The sequence below is a fragment of the Ctenopharyngodon idella genome, chromosome 21, assembly GCF_019924925.1.
Source record: "Ctenopharyngodon idella isolate HZGC_01 chromosome 21, HZGC01, whole genome shotgun sequence".
In the NCBI taxonomy this organism is placed as follows: domain Eukaryota; kingdom Metazoa; phylum Chordata; class Actinopteri; order Cypriniformes; family Xenocyprididae; genus Ctenopharyngodon; species Ctenopharyngodon idella.
The window spans coordinates 25,765,618-25,785,512 of record NC_067240.1 but is presented as its reverse complement, the minus strand read 5'-3'; the positions used below and the strand labels follow the sequence as shown (position 1 = coordinate 25,785,512).

At 36.8% G+C, this 19,895-nt stretch overlaps 1 long non-coding RNA gene across 1 annotated transcript in view; it reads left to right on the top strand.

The window, feature by feature from the left end:
• The first annotated feature begins 1,087 nt into the window (after nt 1-1,087).
• Nucleotides 1,088-19,895, top strand: part of LOC127504128 (uncharacterized) — a 366,868-nt gene continuing 348,060 nt past the window's right edge. Inside the window, exon 1 of the long non-coding RNA XR_007927295.1 lies at nt 1,088-1,481. This is a non-coding gene — a long non-coding RNA (uncharacterized LOC127504128). The remainder of the gene's footprint in view (nt 1,482-19,895) is intronic.

Genomic DNA, 19,895 nt, shown 5'->3' with positions numbered 1-19,895 from the left:
AGTAAATTTGGTCAAATTTGATTTCATGTTTACTTTAAAAACAGTAAAAGTTTTTAAGACAGATAACAGACAAAGTTTTCCATTGCACAGGACTGTATATTTTGATAGCCCAGAGCTCCTGCTAATAAAGTCAGCACTTCACAAGAGCTTTGCATGTATATTGGATTAATGCTGGGCTGTTGCTGAAATCACTCTTAACATTCATAAGACTGCTGAAAAATTTGTCAGTGCATCATTTTAATCTTTCAGCACCACAATCTGTGCTAAAGTACAATTTTAACTAGTATTCACTCATTTTACTTAAAATATTTCAAATGGATTTTCACAGAAATGAGGTGCATCTATTTGTCTGTTGTCATTTTAATAATAATAAAAAAAACCTTTCACTTTTTAAAAACAGAATACAAAAGAAACAGAAAAAAATAAAATAAATAAATAAATAAATAACATAATGAAGCTTTTAAAAAGGCATAATAAAACCAAAAATGTAACATGGTATACTGCAAAAATATATTGTCGAAATTATTGTAACTTTTCATTAATGCAAGACATTTTGGTAACATTTTTTAATAAGTATACAGTAATAAAGTACTTACAAATCATTTGCAAACTATTAGTTTATAGTTAATTAATAGTTAATATATTGTAGTTTCTACACTGTTAATATATTAATAGGCTATATAAAAATAGTGAGTTTTTCATTTATTGTCATTGTAATAACACAATTATTAATGTTTAACTAGCTCATATGTAACAAGTTAGATAATATATGCTTTACTAACAACTTATTATCTGTAAATAGTTCTTACTTTAGATTACGTCATTGAAAATAGGAAAACCACCTCTTATTAGACATGAATTGCATTAGTGTTAAGTGTTCCTTATATAGGGTGAATTAAGGGTGATTGGGACACCTTTTGCCATTGAGATGACTTGTAAAACACGTCCCGATCAACCTGAATTCACCCTATATATATATATATATATATATACAGGTGCTGGTCATATAATTAGAATATCATCAAAAAGTTGATTTATTTCACTAATTCCATTCAAAAAGTGAAACTTGTATATTATATTCATTCATTACACACAGACTGATATATTTCAAATGTTTATTTCTTTTAATTTTGATGATTATAACTGACAACTAAGGAAAATCCCAAATTCAGTATCTCAGAAAATTAGAATATTACTTAAGACCTATACAAAGAAAGGATTTTTAGAAATCTTGGCCAACTGAAAAGTATGAACATGAAAAGTATGAGCATGTACAGCACTCAATACTTAGTTGGGGCTCCTTTTGCCTGAATTACTGCAGCAATGCGGCGTTGCATGGAGTCGATCAGTCTGTGGCACTGCTCAGGTGTTATAAGAGCCCAGGTTGCTCTGATAGTGGCCTTCAGCTTTTCTGCATTGTTGGGTCTGGCATATTGCATCTTCCTCTTCACAATACCCCATAGATTTTCTATGGGGTTAAGGTCAGGCGAGTTTGCTGGCCAATTAAAAACAGGGATACCATGGTCCTTAAACCAGGTACTGGTAGCTTTGGCACTGTGTGCAGATGCCAAGTCCTGTTGGAAAATGAAATCTGCATCTCCATAAAGTTGGTCAGCAGCAAGAAGCATGAAGTGCTCTAAAACTTCCTGGTATGCATTGACCTTGGACCTCAGAAAACACAGTGGACCAACACCAGCAGATGACATGGCACCCCAAACCACCACTGACTGTGGAAACTTTACACTGGACCTCAAGCAACGTGGATTGTGTGCCTCTCCTCTCTTCCTACAGACTCTGGGACCCTGATTTCTAAAGGAAATGCAAAATTTACTTTCATCAGAGAACATAACTTTGGACCACTCAGCAGCAGTCCAGTCCTTTTTGTCTTTAGCCAAGGCGAGATGCTTCTGACGCTGTCTGTTGTTCAAGAGTGGCTTGACACAAGGAATGCGACAGCTGAAACCCATGTCTTGCATACGTCTGTGCGTAGTGGTTCTTGAAGCACTGACTCCAGCTGCAGTCCACTCTTTGTGAATCTCCCCCACATTTTTGAATGGGTTTTGTTTCACAATCCTCTCCAGAGTGCAGTTATCCCTATTGCTTATACACTTTTTTCTACCACATCTTTTCCTTCCCTTCGCCTCTCTATTAATGTGCTTGGACAGCTTGAACAGCCAGCCTCTTTTGCAATGACCTTTTTTGTCTTGCCCTCCTTGTGCAAGGTGTCAATGGTCGTCTTTTGGACAACTGTCAAGTCAGCAGTCTTCCCCATGATTGTGTAGCCTACAGAACTAGACTGAGAGACCATTTAAAGGCCTTTGCAGGTGTTTTGAGTTAATTAGCTGATTAGAGTGTGGCACCAGGTGTCTTCAATATTGAACCTTTTCACAATATTCTAATTTTCTGAGATACTGAATTTGGGATTTTCCTTAGTTGTCAGTTATAATCATCAAAATTAAAAGAAATAAACATTTGAAATATATCAGTCTGTGTGTAATGAATGAATATAATATACAAGTTTCACTTTTTGAATGGAATTAGTGAAATAAATCAACTTTTTGATGATATTCTAATTATATGACCAGCACCTGTGTGTATATATATATATATATATATATATATATATATATATATATACTATTCACTTCTAATAACCAATTAACAGTTCATTTACCACAAGCTAATTAAACAATAATAATTGTGTTAATTACAGTGACAAAGAATGAAGAACCCACTTTTTGTGTATAGCCTATTTAAGGGTTAGTTCACCCAAAAATGAAAATTCTGTCATTAATTACTCACCCTCATGTCGTTCCACACCCGTAAGACCTTCGTTCATCTTCGGAACACAAATTAAGATATTTTTGATAAAATCCGATGGCTCAGTGAGGCCTCTATTGACAGCAAGTTACAGAAAGCTACTAAAGACATATTTAAAACAGTTCATGCGACTACAGTGTTCAACCTTAATTTTATGAAGCGACGACAATACTTTTTGTGTGCAAAAAACAAAACAACTTTATTCAACAATATTTAGTGATGGGCGATTTCTAATCACTGCTTCATGAAGCTTCGAAGCTTTATGAATCTTTTGTTTTGAATCAGTGGTTCGGAGCGCGTATCAAACTGCCAAACTCACGTGATTTCAGTAAACGAGGCTTCGTTACATCATAAGTGTTTCGAAATTTTAATGGTTCACCACTGAGTAATTAATGACAGAATTGTCATTAATATCAATTTATATATTACTTAATCTATTAATCAGATAGACTATTTATTAGTTGCTGATGCAGTAATCATTAATGATTGGTTTAGTTCTACCTGAGTCATACATTAACACATGATTATCTGTGCATTAGTTAAGCATGAATCAATGCATATTAGTGCACCCGTATTGTAAAGTGTTACCAAACCATTTTTTTTTTTTTTTTTACTTTTGTACTGTTTATTCAGAGAATTACCTTATGCAATTACCTTATGCTAAATGATTCAAAACACGTGGCATTGTCTCAGCACATCACTGACAGAACTTGATTTTCACATCAGCAGTATTAGTGTGGGGTGGAGAACTCTGCATTCCAGCTGGATGTGTCGATGCCATTCCTGTACAGGAGATCGTCATCCTTAACAGCCGGGGTGCAATCAAGAACCTTGAGACGAGGAAATGGCAATTAACTTCCTACCAAGCAGCACTTCAATTCATGCCAGCTAGGCAGGCGGATTTGGAGTGTTAGAAGCCGGTGTGGCTTATGATTATTGCACTAGTGAGAGTGGCAGATTGAAAACGGATGGAAGCTTACCAGTATAGCACTCCATTGCTCGTATGGTGTTAATGTGTTGGCTTGTGTGGTAATAAAGACCAGAGTTGAGAGACAAAAACCTACACTGATTGGGAAGTGAAAAGGCAGTTCCCTTTCGAAAGGGAAGTCTACTTTGCGTTTACCGCATTTGGGGAACGTCACACATGAACCGATGTTTGAAAGCCAAGTATCAAACCACTCCAATCCTATTGGCCGGCATCAGCCTATGACATCATCATGGCGCGACCCGGAAGTATATAAGGAGTGCCTAGAGAATCAGTCAGTATCTTTTCGTCTTTCTGGACTGTTTTGTCTGATCGCGATTGTATCGAATCCGGTAAGTGAATTTTATATTATGCCTTACAAACGTTTCATCCGTGTAGACAGTGCTTGAGGGCGCTGTCTGTGTTTTTCTGTTATTTACTGTGAGCGTCTCCCTATCGGGACGCTCCGTTCTCATTTGGTACTCTTCTCGAGGGAAGAGGTGTCCGCATCTGTGCCTGGTGATTCTGGCCCCGTTTGTGCTGAGGCAAAACGGCGGCTGCAATCATGGGGCTTGCAGGTGAGCCCATTGGGAAGTTTGAGAGAGGTGTATTCTCTCTCAAACGAGACTCTGCGTTGCTTTGCCATGCTTCGGGGCTGCCTGCTGAACAGTCCCTTAAGACGATAAGATACTGACTGATTCTAGGCGCTCCTTATATACTTCCGGATCGCGCTATGATGATGTCATAGGCTGTCGCCGGCCAATAGGATTGGAGTGGTTTGATACTTGGCTTTCAGACATCGGCTCACGCGTGACGTTCCCCAAATGCAGTAAGTCTCATTCCCTGTTCTCAGGGAACCATGGTTACACACGTAACCTGAGACGTTTCCTGGCTTCACAGGTTAACAGTCTGGTGGAATTTTCTTTAAAATTAGCTTTTCACCAGTTTTGACCTTTAACTTCTACAGTAGCATATACCATTGGGCCAATAAATAGTTCACCCAAAGAAAATTAAAATTCTGTCATCATTTATTCGCCCTCATGTCATTGCAAACATGTATGATTTTTTATTTTTTTTCTTCAGTGGAACACAAAAGAAGATATTTGAATCCTATACTGATTGAACAAAAACAGCTAAGACATGCTTCAAATATCTTCTTTTATGTTTCGCAGAATAAAAGAAATCATATGAGTTTGGAACAACTTGAGGGTGAGTAATTGATGACAGATTTTGGTGAGATAATGAATGGAATTTTACCTTCTGTACCCCTACTGCTGCTCTCTATTGTAGCTGAAAGTTAAAAAGAATGGAATCAGTAAAATGAGCCATCACGCAAATGGCTCACTGCTCAATTTAAGATCTCACAAAGGAGTTCTTAATAAATCATTGAGTAATTGCATTGGTTCCATCAAGAGCCAATTTGTACATCTTACTGTGACACCGGGTTTGAGAATAACAGTAACAGGATAAACAGGTGAAAGCAAATGAGCACCATTTATCTCCATCTCGTCTTTTTCTTCACCAGACAAACTAATCACCACCAGTACCTCTGATCAATCCTCTCTGTCTTTCTGTGTATTATCAAGATAGAGAAATGATTTATTCATCCCTAATTTGCTCACTTGTTTCATCCTGAGTCACATATTCTGAGTCCAAGGCCTCTGTATATCCCAGGTGAACTGATTTGCTTGACAAAGTCAGAGAAGTGAGACTGTATTAAGAGCTCATTGTGACAGGCAGTGGAGTGATGTTTCCGTACTGTAAGTGACCTCATTTTAACCATGACTCATATGAGAGCCTCAAATCTACTTCTAATAAGGATGAGTGTTCTAATGCATTCATCAAAGAAAGATGAACTTTCAGACAGTAGATGGATGAATCTCACAAAAACTGGGTTACATTTTGACCAAAAATACGAAAATATAAAAAGAAAGAACGGAAGAGCCTCATTAATGTGTGTCTCTGTTTTTTATAATTCCCATTATTTTCAATGGTAATTTTCAATATTTTAAAACAGTAACTTTTACTATATTACAGTAATAACAATAATATAATACACATTTTTTACTGTACTATACGTTTTTAATGAGGTGTATATACTTTACTAATTAAATATATATTTGTTGTTTTGCATTACAGTAATGAGAATTTGATTTTTTTTTTTTCATTACAGTATGACTATAGTAAAATTGGACCCACTTTAAATTAAGTGCTGATAACTCTTTACAATAAGGTTCCATTTGTTAACTATAGTTAACTATGTGTGAAAGCACCTAATGAATGTATTCTAGCTGCTGTTAAGAAACTGGCAATGAATGAAAAAGTAATAGAAGTTGTCATGTAAATGGATAGACATGTTAGACACAAACTGCAAGACTTGGCTCAAAACTTGCCTCAGTTGTGAAAAGCTCCAATCCACTGTCAACTCGGACACTACTTATCTGTGCATTTCTGTTCTCATGCGGATTATATGACTTTATGAATATAGGAAATTTTCAGGGTGCATTCTGTTAGGGTTCATCTCGTAGAACTCAAACATTTTTTTTTTTTTTACTGTATAGCACAATTAAATTAAGTTTACTCTGATGTATTTGTTAGATGTAAATCTTTAATAAAACTATAAAAAAATAATGACAATGTCTAGACACTATTCCATTCGATAATGATTCTAATGAAAAGTGCTGAAGCGGCCAATTGTTGCTACCTCCCCAGGCGAACATGATTGATTTTCACAAATGTCTATTTACCGCCCTGACTAACTTCCAATTATTTTTTTGTGGTTACTGAAACTTTTGTGGGTATAAATGTGATGGAGCTTGCTTGGACATGTGAAATAGTTAACTAGAAACAGATGAGTAGTTAATTGCAACAAGAAAAATGGTTAAAATGTATTTGGAGCATTCAAAAATGAACATAATTATTGTTGCCTTTGGAAGGGAACTCAACACTGCATCATGGCATTGACACTATAATGGCAAGTAAATTGTTAGGGATTATGTTATCGACTATAGAAAGTATTTATAAAGAGAAAGTGTTAACTAAGGGAAATAACCATGTGAGTGACAAGAGCATCCTCTGGCCTCTGCTTTTGACCTGTTGCCATTTGGTATTGTGTTCCCCGTTGTATGAAAAAGGGTTCCAAATGATCTTTTATCCCCCAAGCAATTCAACTTTTAAATTTCTTCTTTAAATGACAACTAGCTGGTATGTTAAAACCCATTTTCTCTATGGGGACAAATAAACAAACTATAGGAACTCCTCCTGCAGAACCGGTGTCTGAAGCACGTGTGCAAACACACCAATTCTATTGGCCAACGTTAGGTCAGATGACATAGTAAAAGGGTAAAATCTAAATAGTAAAATCTAGGTCACGGAATTCCCAGCAGTCTGTGCTGGTATGTATGTTTCAGTTTAATTGTCTGTCAAAATTGCATGTCTTGTTTGACTTTTGTTTAGATAGGAGTATTAAAAGATGGACGAGCAAGCAATTTAGGATGTGTGCTGCTGTGCCCCGCTGTCTCACGGGTGAAGACTCACACAATCTCTATGTTGTTTGAAGCGGAGCAAGCTCAGTCAGGTCTCGAAGGGGCTGACTGTAGTTATGTTTCCATCCACCAATTTTTATGTGCATTTTAGGATATTGCATAAAAATGCTGGATAGAAACGCTAAGATGCGCATAAATTCTATGTGAGCATAAAACATATGCACTCAATTGAGACGGAAAAATGTTTTTTATTCGATAATATATTTTCAAACACCAGGCATCTGAACGCAAGATAACATGACGGAGTTTGTTGAATTTAATGTGGGCGCTCTGAGTCACAAGTCTTTTATGATTGAAAAAAGAGCCACAGTGGCTTTCCTGATTGCAGCAACTTGCATTTTTATTATAGCTATTTTGCACCAATTTTCCAGCAAGTGATGGTTTTGTTCTCCTCAACACATGGGATGGAACTCCCAGAAGTTCTAGCGAGGGTTGACCAAGACTGAGTCCATCTATTATTACTGTGTCTGGTTTTCAGATCTGATATCTCTCCTGGACTGCACTCTCTGGGGGCCTCCTGTTCAGAGTGACCTTCTGTGTCAAGTGCAGTGGTTGTTTTTTCATCCTCAGCTGGAGATTTGGAAGCTTTGGGTCTGGCCCCTGAGGGGTACCAGCTCATAGATTCTGGTCTCTCAAGTGTGTTTGTTGAGATAATTCTGAGTTCTAAAGCTCCCTCCACGAGTAAATTGTGTGCCCTAAAATAACAGCTCTATGTTTTGTGGTGTGAACAACGCCATTTGAATCCAGCCCACTGCCCTGTTTGTACAGCACTGGAGATCCTCCAAGAACACCTCTCATGCCCCCTGCTACCCAACCAGTCACTATCCACAGACCTACTAAAGGGATAGTTCACCCAAAAAATGAAAAATTGCTGTTAATTTACTCGCCCCTAAGCCATCGAAGATGAAGGTGACTTTTTTTCTTCAGTAGAAGAGTTAAAAAAATTTTTATTTGAAACCATGGTCCTTTGGTGAATCATGAAATGCAAGTCAATGGCTGCCATTATTTTGAGAGTAAAAATGAATAAATACAGGCAAAACAAAATTAATACCCATGGCTCCTGGCGATACATGTAGGTCTTATGAAGCGAAACAATCGGTCTGTGCAAGAAACTGAACATTATTTACAACATTATAACCTGTAATCTACAGCCTTGACAAATGGCCCTGAGTGTGTTCACGACAGTTTGGAGCGCAAGCCCTCTGTAGCATTATGATGTATGCATGGGAGATATGTACCCTTTTCACAAATTTCGTTTACATTGATGTTTGAGTTGGGGGAGGTGCGATGCGCAAAAGGGCTATTTGAGATGTTTTTTGAAAATATGCTTTATTAAAATAGCTGTAATAGTGCAAAACTAGAACCAATTTAAAGTGTTGGCAGGTCATCCCTTTTACATACATTTAATGTGAAGAATTGCTCATAGAAAATGTTTGGCCCCATATAATTTACTTTTTAAATATTTTGCCCCCAGAAAAAAATCAGTTGAAAAGCCCTTCGATGCATTCATCACTTTGACAAGGCTTTTCCCATGTATGCCCATTTACAGCAACTCATATACATTTTCTTTATTACTGTGTTCCAAGTTATGGCAGTAATGGTGTTGTCTTGTTCCTTTATAGAATTATTGTCACTTTATGATTAATACACTACCAGTCAAAAGTTTGGAAACATTACTATTTTTAATGTTTTTGAACAAAGTCTCTTATGCTCATTAAGACTGCATTTATTTCATAATAAATATAGAAAAAACAAAAATATTGTGAAATATTATTACAATTTAAAATTACGTTTTTCTATTTTAATATACTTTAAAATATAATTTATGTCTGTGATGCAAAGCTGAATTTTCAGCATCATTGCTCCAGTCTTCAGTGTCACATGATCCTTCAGAAATCATTCTAATATGCTGATTTGATACTGATTTGATTTGATTTGATACAGTTATTAACAATGTTGAAAACAGCTGTGTTGCTTAATATTTTTTTGGAACCTGTAATACTTTTATCAGGATTCATTGATGAATAAAAGGTTAAAAAGAACAGCATTAATTAAAAATATAAATCTTTTCTAACAATATAAATCTTTACTATCACTTTTTATCAATTTAACACATCCGTGCTGAATAAAAGTATTAATTTCTTTCAAAAAAAAAAAAAAAAAAAAAAAGAAAGAAAAAAAATTACTGACCCCAAACTTTTAAACGGTAGTTCAATAGATAGATTTCTATTTTAAATAAATTCTGATATTTTTTTTACTTTTTATTCATCAAAGAATCCTGGAAAAGTATCACAGGTTATAAGATAATATTAAGCAGCACAACTGTTTCCAACATTGATAATAAATCAGCATATTACAATGATTTCTGAAGGATCATGTGACACAGAAGACTGTGCTGAAAATTCACCTTTGCATCACAGAAAATCACTTATATTTTAAAGTATATTAAAATAGAAAACCATAATTTTAAATTGTAATAATATTTCAAAATATTTTTGTTTTTTCTGTACTTATTATGAAATAAATGCAGCCTTAATGAGCATAAGAGACTTCATTCAAAAACATTAAAAATAGTAATGTTTCCAAACTTTTGACTGGTAGTGTATGTCTTTCTGCATATTCATACTGACAGCTACATAAGATGGTTTGTCTATTGAATGTCTGCATTAAACACTATTGAGGCCTTTCCCATCTCTGTGGAGGTAAATATGTGATGAGACACTTAGCTTATCTGCTTACCCCCAGGGCATCCAAGATGTAGGTGACTTTGTTTCTTCAGTAGAACACAAATGATGATTTTTAACTCCAACCGTTGCGGTCTGTCAGTCGTATAATGCATGTCAATGGGAACTTCGTCTATAAGAGTAAAAAAAAACAAGCACAAACAAATCCAAATTAAACCCTGCGACTCGTGACGACACATTGACGTCCTAAGACACGAAACAATCGGTTTGTGCGAGAAACCGAACAGTATTTATATATCACTTATAGATCACTTCCGTCATCAGAACGCGTTTTCAGACCTCACACACCGGATGCTCAAGGCAGTTGGACATAGTGGTGTATTAGAGGTAAAAAATGATATAAATACTGTTCGGTTTCTCGCACAAATTGATGGTTTCGTGTCTTAGGACACCAATGTGTCGTCACGAGCCGCAGGGTTTAATTTGGATTTGTCTGTGCGTGTTTTTTTTTTACTCTTATAGACGAAGTTCCCATTGACATGCATTATACGACTGACAGACCACAACGGTTGGAGTTGCGGAATCATCATTTATGTTCTACTGAAGAAACAAAGTCACCTACATCTTGGATGCCCTGGGGGTAAGCAGATAAACATCAAATTTTCATTTTTGGGTGAACTATCCCTTTAATAATTATTATAGGCTTACCATAGTGGTTTAGGGTAAGGCAAAAACATGGTTTGGAAGACGTTTTTTCCTTAAAAATTTAGATTTTTCATTAAAAAGATGGTTTTATGATGTACACACGCATTATTTTCATTTTGTTCATTTAAAAAAAAAGTTACATAGTATAGCTTTAAAATTCAAGCATAATATTATAACATTGTGTGAGAAAGATCAAAATTATTATTTACTGATAATCTTGTTTTTCAGTGAGCTGCTGCAACTAGATCACTGAGATTAGCTCGATTTATGAACTGATCATTAATACCTGTTCATTAACTGGATCATCGATTCATTCAAAAGATCTGACTCAAAAGATGAGTTTTTTCATAACATCTACTTCTCTTATGAACTAATGAACATGTCAAGGAGAGCAAATGAAGAAAAAAAATCCAGAATTGGAAATTACAGCAAGAGTAAAGAAACTTTCTGACCTCAGATATCAATTTCCTCACAAATTAATTATAACCTTTATACAGCAGAGATGCAGTGTGAGAAAATTAGCATTCTGCAGGTCTGTATATTATAAAATGTTTGTATATAAATTACAGTGATGTGTGTCATGTTCATGTCTTGTTCTGTTCTGTATAGTTTCATTATCTTGTTCCGTTTGTTTTCTTTGTCACCATTTGTTCCCTACACCAGTTCTAGTTCTTTCATTAGTTGTAATGTTTCCTGATTACTGCCTCACCTGTTCCCTGTTCTGTTAATGATCTTCCTTTGTGTATATAAGCCCTCAGTTTTCCTCAGTTCTTTGTCTTGCATTAATGTTATGTTAAATGTGTAGTATTCTGCGTCATCTTGTCATTCTGCGTCACGCATAACTCTTTGTTTGGATTATGCTACAGCTAACTGTGACAGTATGATGTCATATCATGAACAAAATCTTCAATTAAATTAGCAAATTTACTAAGGCAGTCAATAATTTTATTGCAACATTTAGCACAATATACTTTAGTGTAATATGATAATAATAATAACAATAATAACAACAATAATTATTATAATAATAATGTAGCCAGCCAGAGAAAAATCATATAGAACAGTAAAATCAGTAAAATGAACTTCTTCTCTTTGACTACAGTATCTCATCACATGAGCTCCACTGACTTCACTCCCATTCACAGACACTGCATTGAGATCCTGCTCATTTGCATAATTTTAAACTTCTCTCAACTTTGTCAAGTCAGTGGACGCGCCCACATTGCGTTTCTACAATCGCTGTCGCTCATGTGGCTAAATATCGGCAACTCTAAAAGAAAATGAATGACATCCAGTCGCTTTGCTGCTGCAAGTCACTGTCAGTGTGAATGGGGCATAAGGCTGCTCAAACATACATGGATGGCACTAATTACACTATAAGGAGGAGGTGAACCATTACCCTGGCAGGATAAGGGGAGAGGTTTTCCACTGGGAGTGAAAATTCCTTGGAAAATACTTGTCCAAACAGCTGCTTGATGGTATAATTATGGTTGAAGAAAAGGAAAACTGCAGCTAGCAGCTTTAGGCTTCTTTCCTGGAATATAATTTGAACCTAAACCCAATTATTATTATTTTTGTACTGTGCAAGCAGTATTTCCTAAAGAAATGTGCACTTAATATAACAACACTCTCAAATATAAATTGAATTCCTCAGTGGAAATACTTCCCTAGAAATCCCGATTTGCCTTATTAACATACATTATTTACATAAGCATGAGGAAATGTTGTGTTTTAGGGATTCTAGGTCATCATATTTACAGTATAAATACTGTAAATATGATGGATTTTTCTGACTGGTATACACACTGTAAAAATACTACTGTCAACTGTCTATACAGATTTGTCTACAATGTGTTTGTACATAATCATAATTTGGGGACAAATTTGTATCCAAAAATGGGCTAAATCTTACAAATCTTGGGATGTCCTTATTTGTAAAAACAGCATAAAATAAAGGGAGTCAAGTTTTTTTTTTTTTTTTTATGCATGAATTCCTCTGTTAAGGTTTGGGTTAGGGCTAGGTTATAGCATTTATTATTAGCTGTTTATAAAACGGTTCGTTCCTGTCCTTGATTCTGATTGGTCAATAGCTGTTTTATTCACGATAAAACACGGCTATGACCGCTTCACCCAACGGTTCTGTGTATCACTACACAACACCCTTAGCAACCACTCTTAGCAATGTAAACTGTTTGGTCTCAGTTGATATTGTTCATTGAAGCTTACTGTATTACATAGAAGAGTATTGTGAGAAAGAGATCTAGTTTATCACCCGCATTCAGATTTAGCATTATCCTTCAGGTCAGTCCTATGTTCATAATAAAAAATCTGTTTAAATGTCCGATGTATTATCTTGTCCTTTTAACAGTTAAGGGGTTTTCCCGTGACTGACAGCGCTAGTCAAAGCATTTGTCAGTTGCATCTTGTTCCATGTTCACAATAATTCAGTCTTTTCAATGTAAAAGTCTTCGCTACTGACTGACACACTCATAAAGACAGTCTTTGCCGCCATCCAATGGCGTAATAATGTAACTTCTGTTGCTGTTCACGGTCAGGGACTATTTTTTCCGGTGGAAGGAAGGCTTAATAAAGTGAAAGTTTACTTCATGAAAGTTGCATTGATGCATATTTTTGGTTTTAATATTTGTATTGTGTGGTAACCGTTTTATAAGACTCGAGGCTAGTGCTGTATCGTATCTTGGTGTATTGTGAATAAGTCACGGCTGAAGGATGTTGCAGGCACTCCGCTTTGCATCGTGCCTAACAACGCCCTTCAGCCATAACTTATTCACAGTACAGCACAGCCTCTCGTACCTTATTGCTTACATATAAAAACAGCTAATAAAACTGTGTGTGTGTGAGTGTGCACGCGTGTGCATTTTTCATGTTTCATTCATTTTGTTACTTATTTTATACATATTTTTAAGAAAATACATAGCAAGGATTGTCAGTAGATATTCAGGGTTTAGCTGAGTGTATGCATATGGGGATATCATTTGCATGAAATATTAGAATGTAAGACACTTGACAAATGCTGAAATTGGATATCTACATGGTGTAATTTATATTTTGTAAAAAATTAAAGGAACATTAACATTAAAGACTTAAAAATGAAAATTCTGTCATCATTTACTCACCCTTGTGAATGAATCCAGTGAGGTTTGTATCTTAATATCTAAAATTTCCATTTTTCCATGGTTTTCTGGTTTTCGTTGTCCATTATTACTAATATTATTTCATTAGCTAGCTTGACATTTTAAGCTTTGTTTTGGATGTGTTCATGCCATTCTTTTTTTTTATTTATTTTTTTTTATGAGAGTTTGTAAGGTTCATGGCGTTGTTTTGCAAAAACTGTCCATTCCTGTCTTAAAAACTGCAAATTTCCCAAACCCATGTGTATATTCAGCTTTGTGTTGAGAGGAACAGAATGCTGTGCCATATTTCAAATGAGTTTTCATTTTGTGGCAGAAAAAACAATAATGTGCGCCAGGATTTTTGCAATATACCCAAAAATGTGGCTTCTGGGAATACATCTGATTTATACAGAGAACTGCAAAAATTGACAAAAATGACCAAGCATGAAATAGACAAGGTGATGTTTAAAAAAAAAAAAAACAGCTAGCACCATACTTTGCAGCTTGAACAAATCACTGGCTTTCTTTGTTGACATCAGTGGGGAAAAATGTTTTGTTTTGTTTTGTTTTTGTCCTTTTAATTAAAGTCAATGGAGGCCAGTGTTTTTTGGACTCCACTGAATGGACAAAAAAGTTGAAACAGTCTTCAAAATATTCCCTTTTGGTTCTGCAGAAGAAAGTTTTGCAAGTTTGGAATGACATGAGATTGAGCGTGTGTGTGTGTGTTTGTGTGTATGTTTGTTTGTGTGTGTGTGTGTAAACTATCCATCCACATCCATCCATCAAAAATATGTGCTCCACACGGCTTCGGGGTGTTAATAAAGGCTTTCTGAAGCGAAGCGATGTGTTTGTGTAAAAAAATATCCATATTTAAACAAGTTCACAAAGCTTACGCTATGTCCTACGTCTTCCCTATTCAACTTACAGAAAAAGTGTAAGTGACATGACACCAGTTTACACTTTCTTCATAACTTTAATATGGATATTATACTTCATAACTTGTTTAAATATGGATATTTTTTTACATGAACGCATCGCTTCACTTCAGAAGACCTTCATTAACCCCCCGGAGCCGTGTGGAGTACGTTTATGATGGATGGATGTGGATGGAAGCACTTTCTTCAGCTCATACTCATTGGTCCTGTTCAGTACCATTATAAAGCTCAGATCCATCAGGATATTTATTAATATTTCTCAGATTATGTTCATCAGAAAGAAGAAAGTCATATACACCTAGGATGGCTTGAGGGCTGAGTAAAGCTTGGGCTAATTTTTAGTTGAAAGTGAACTAATCCTTTAACTATTGTACATTATTTTACAATGGTTTTACACTATTTGTCCAAATGAAAATCTTGGCCTATCACGTGACATTCACAGACTGCTGAGTATGGTTCTAAAGGCAATTTATTTTACTAACACTTTGTCTATTCTCGAATATAGTGTACCAAGCCTTCGCAATAAAAATATATTAATATAAATTGTTTGTGGCTTATGTGCCTGTACTTGTTAATTTACAGATGTTTTCACATACAAATGATATAAAAATTTGCTGTCTAGTATTATTTACACGCTACCTTAGGAATCTCAGCCCAGATCTAGTACATCTACCCCTGGTTTCACAGACAAGGCTTAAGCCTAGTCCCAGAGTAAATATGTCAGTGCCATTGTTTTGTCTCAAGATGCACACCAGCAATGTTTTTTTTTTTTTTTTTCTAAGGCATGTTTACAAAAGCTACTTAAATGCCCTAATTGAACTAAGGCCTAATCCTGGCTTAATCTATGCCCTGTCTGTGAAACCAGGCCCCAAGCCCTCTAAGGAACAGTGTAACATCAATATACTGGTAGCAGAGTCAAATGATATGACATGATCTTTAAATTGACCAAAAACCTATTTAGCCAATAAACATTCCCTGAGGGAACCCTGAGCCATGTACTGCCACTCTCTTTACTAGCTCAACATGTCAGTTCATTTCCACCCTAGAGCAGTGAATTGGATGCAAACGCACATGAACACTTTGCTCTGAAATAGCAGATAAATGTGCTTGTAGCCAAAAATGTAATTAAGCAACTAAACAAGCTATTATCTGCCATTATTGCTTGGCTTCTATTAGCAGGGGATTGCACAGCAGAATATGTGTATGTAGCACAGATGCATCATAACACTGTTCCTTTTTATTTAATTTTTTTTACTGAGGCATTACTTCACAAATGTGTCTATATATGTTATTTGTTGGGGGACTGTCAGTGTCTCTGAATATCTTTTTTATGGTAGAAAATGTATTAGCTAACAGGCAAATGACAACAATAATGAGGAATAAAAGTATACGCCATTTAATTTGCACCACATCTCCTGGATCTGCTGGAATTGGATGTGGCACCCATTTTAGTCTATCTAACAAAGGCACATGCGGGGGGTGGGGGGTGGGGGTGGGGGGGGGGGGGGGGGGGGTCTCTTTGGTGGCTCAAGCCCCTGCCCTTTTTTCAAAATTAATCAAATGTGCAAATGTGCAACAATTATATACAATATTGTGGACAATAAAATGAAATGTATTTGAATTATAATTAATATGACAATGTTTACAAAACAGTAACAAATCGCTCAAAAGTAGGAAAACTCTTGTTTATTTATGTAGCCTATCTGCCGACACACAGTCTAAGATGTCATTGTGCTGCTACAGGTTTGTGCCTTGCCTCAGACTTGACTGACAGACTGGCATTCTGACACCGCTTGCTTGCCAACCACTATTCACTCTTTTTTTCCCCTTTTTGTTGTAATTATTCTAATATATTTACATATTACATATTCATTAATGCCCATTTGTTATGTATAATACATCAACCAGTTATGATGTGGCTCAACAAGCTCAAATTTCATTGAACAGTGTGAAGTGGAGTGGTAATTTCCCAGTCTTATTCATAAATCAGTTGAAAACTACATAGCCACTCTCTGTTTTTTAACAAAGGTGAAATAGCTTAAAGAAAAAAAAAGATATCATTCTTCACAGTCCAGTAATGGACAGAAGAATTTGCATTTGTGGAGTGATCTGGATCTGTGGTTTGTCTCCTTTTACAATTGAATTTCGTTGCTTAAAAATAGGATGTGATTTGACTACAAAGCATTCCGCAAAACCATAGCACCAGAATCCATATGAGAGGTAAGAAGTGTTCAGTTTACTCTTATGTATGTACTGCATATTGATTTACCATTTGTTGGTTAAATTAAGTCCAAGTGCTACAGGCCTATATGTGAAATGTAGGCTGGGGATTGCACAGCAGAATATGTTTATGTAGCACAGATGTATCATAACACTGTTCCTTTTTTATTTTTTTACTGAGGCATTACTTCACAAATGTGTCTACATATGTTATTTGTTGGGGACTGTCAGTGTCTCTGAATGTCTTTTTATGGAAGAAAATATATTGGCTAACAGGCAAATGACAACAATAATGAGGAATAAAAGTATACGCCATTTAATTTGCACCACATCAAATAGATTTTGAGGACATTATTTATTGAGTGGGCAATGAATCTGAAATATTGTTACGTGGAAAAATATACATAGGGCAGTGCTATCATGTAAATAACTTAAGACCTCTTTCGAGGGAACTCATCGCTGCGTCAGAATGTTGACGCTATGGGAACGCTTCTGCATGACCTGCGTCTGAAGCATGTGTGAAATCACTACAATCTCATTGGCCGACAGCAGTCCCATGACCGATGACACCACTTCTTCTCAGTGCCCTTGCGAGACCAGTCCGCCAAGCCCGCCACCTCTGATGTTTTGGGAGGCAGCAGTTTCCAGCGGGAATATTGTGGAATTGGGATGCTCGCTCCCTCCGAGGAGGGTACTGGAGAAGTATGTTCGGTCGTCCCCTGTCGGCGAGTCGTCTCAAGACACCAGGCATATTACTCAGCCAAAGGTCAGTCTCAATAGACCCCTTTCATCTGTCAGCATGGCAACTTCTGCCAAATATGTCTCTGTGGGTCCTGCAAATCATAGAGAAAGGGTACCAGTTTGATTCTCGTCCACTCTGCTTCAACTGTCCACAGTGGTCAGTTCTGAGCAGGCTCAGGTGCTGAAACAGGAAGTGCAGTCTGTTTTAGCGAAAGAGGCCATAGAACACATTCCTCTTCCCTCCTACACCCGGTACTTCCTAGTTCCGAAGAAGGATAGATTAGACCTAGTCTCGCGTAGCCAGACCTTCAGACTGATGGCAGAAGGTCTGGACTCTATCACAGCTTTCATTGACCAAGGACCGCCCAAAAGGACGTTTGACTGACATGTAACGCAACCAATCACAGTTCATTTTGTTCCACGTCATGTTTAGAGGCATGAAAATGTAAAGTCGATGTCCCGGCAATAACAGACCGGCGTGCATCTATAAATTATTAATCAAGAACGTTGTGCAAGTTTACAGCAACAAAGGAGCCACGAACTTCACACTTCTGAAAATCCAGCGTTTAGTTGATCCTGGTAAGCGCTTGTAAACACGACCACATTCTTCTTCCACAAGGGGGTTTAACGGCATTTGTTTCCAGGCAGACGGTTAAAGAACGCAATACACACGTCTCCCGGACATCCTGTATAATTCAACCAACCAGATGACGATTTCGAAACTACCGAAGTGTTTCCAGATAAGTGTGCCATATGCATTAGACGTTCAGCCAACGGTCCATAGGCATGACGTCTGAGGCTGAGACTAGGTTAGACCCAGTCAACTCCACGGTTGGTTCAATGCTGGAGTTCCTTTAGGATCGCTTCTCTGCTGGGTTAACCCCCTCCACATTAAAGGTTTATGTGGCGCCAATTGCTGCTTACCATGCACCTTTCGGTGGTGATTCATTGGGGAGACACCCTTTAGTGTCATGTGTCCTACGTGGTGCTGTACGGCCTACATGTCATGCAAGACTTCCAGCTTGGGACTTGGACTGTCTTCCCTAGCCCATAGCTATCAGAGTTCATTTTACTAGGAGTATGGCTTCCCCTGTTGTCAGGGGTTTCCCTTCAAGATGTTTGTGATGGCTGGTGCTCTCTGCACACCGTCATCAGGCTTTATAGCCTGGATATGGAATCTGCTCCAGGCTCCCAAGTGCTTGCGACTTTTACAATACTTCTTGCAAAGTTTTGTTCTCATTATGATTCTCAACTTTTGGGCAGACATTTGTTCAGTATGGTGTAATGGTTATGAACATTTCCATAGCTTCCACATTCTCACACAGCGTTGAGCTCCCTTGAAAGGGAATGTCTTCGGTTATGACTGTAACCCTGGTTCCCTAAAAAGGGAACAAGACGCTGCATCCCTTTGCCATACTGCATGAATGAGAGTGTCTTACTTCAGCCAATTAGAACAATGTTTGGTCGAGGTAACCTTATTAGCTTTTGGTATATGCCGTGATGTCACGGGACTGCTGTTGGCCAATGAGATTGGAGTGATTTCACACGTGCTTCAGATGCATGTCACGCAGAAGCATTCCCATAGCATCAACATTCTGATGCAGCATCTTGTTCCCTTCTCAGGGAACCAGGGTTGCAGTCGCAACCGAGATTTTGATTCTGCAAAGATCAGATGGTAAAAGTAGTTGCACTTGTTGTTTTTGTTTCTTTGTTGTGTGTGTGTGTGTGTATATGTGTGTGTGTTGTGAATTATCTATCCTCAAATATAAATGCTTATCATTTTTGCAAATGTATCATGTTTAACAGTTTCATTTTAAAACCAAAGTTATTTAGCTATCAATTTAAACCTCATATTTCATTATTAAATTTGAACGGAATTAGAGGTAATTGCACAATCTTCCTTCTGAATAATTTCTGTGCAGCTGTAAAATGTGCTTTAACGAGGATTAACTGCATCAAAATTCAGTATCCTCAGCAGAGTCTAAAGCTTCCTTTATATCAGGCAACACTGTATGATCAAAGTGCCTTGATGTTTCATGCTGCTACAGCCACATATTGAGCAGAAGATGACAGATAAAATCTAAACTAATGTTTCTCTTCAACAACCTCTGTTATGAATGCAACAAAATAAACAGTGTTAAATAGTG